This window comes from Dipodomys ordii, unplaced genomic scaffold, assembly GCF_000151885.1.
Source record: "Dipodomys ordii isolate 6190 unplaced genomic scaffold, Dord_2.0 Scaffold69, whole genome shotgun sequence".
NCBI classification, from domain to species: domain Eukaryota; kingdom Metazoa; phylum Chordata; class Mammalia; order Rodentia; family Heteromyidae; genus Dipodomys; species Dipodomys ordii.
The window spans coordinates 1,203,782-1,204,482 of record NW_012267285.1 but is presented as its reverse complement, the minus strand read 5'-3'; the positions used below and the strand labels follow the sequence as shown (position 1 = coordinate 1,204,482).

Below are 701 nucleotides of genomic sequence, written 5' to 3'. Positions count from 1 at the left end.
GCCTGTGGGTGGAGCCCAGGCCTGTGGGTGGAGCCCAGGCCTGTGGGTGGAGCCCGGGCCTGTGGGTGGAGCCCGGGGCTGTGGGTGGAGCCCAGGCCTGTGGGTGGCGTCCAGGCCTGTGGGTGGCGTCCAGGCCTGTGGGTGGAGCCCGGGGCTGTGGGTGGCGTCCAGGCCTGTGGGTGGAGCCCGGGCCTGTGGGTGGAGCCCGGGGCTGTGGGTGGAGCCTGGGTCTGTGGGTGGAGCCCGGGGCTGTGGGTGGCGTCCAGGCCTGTGGGTGGAGCCCGGGCCTGTGGGTGGAGCCCGGGTCTGTGGGTGGAGCCCGGGTCTGTGGGTGGAGCCCGGGCCTGTGGGTGGAGCCCAGGCCTGTGGGTGGAGCCCGGGTCTGTGGGTGGAGCCTGGGCCTGTGGGTACAGCCCGGGCCTGTGGGTGGAGCCCGGGCCTGTGGGTGGAGCCCGGGTCTGTGGGTGGAGCCTGGGCCTGTGGGTGGAGCCCAGGCCTGTGGGTGGAGCCCGGGTCTGTGGGTGGAGCCTGGGCCTGTGGGTACAGCCCGGGCCTGTGGGTGGAGCCCAGGCCTGTGGGTGGAACCCGGGTCTGTGGGTGGAGCCTGGGCCTGTGGGTACAGCCCGAGCCTGTGGGTAGAGCCCAGGCCTGTGGGTGGAGCCCGGGCCTGTGGGTGGAGCCCGGGCCTGTGGGTGGAGCCC

At 74.8% G+C, this 701-nt stretch overlaps 1 protein-coding gene across 1 annotated transcript in view; it reads right to left on the bottom strand.

Moving 5' to 3' along the window:
• Vwf (von Willebrand factor) overlaps nucleotides 1-701 on the bottom strand; it is an 87,460-nt gene that overhangs the window by 18,220 nt on the left and 68,539 nt on the right. The window lies entirely within an intron of this gene.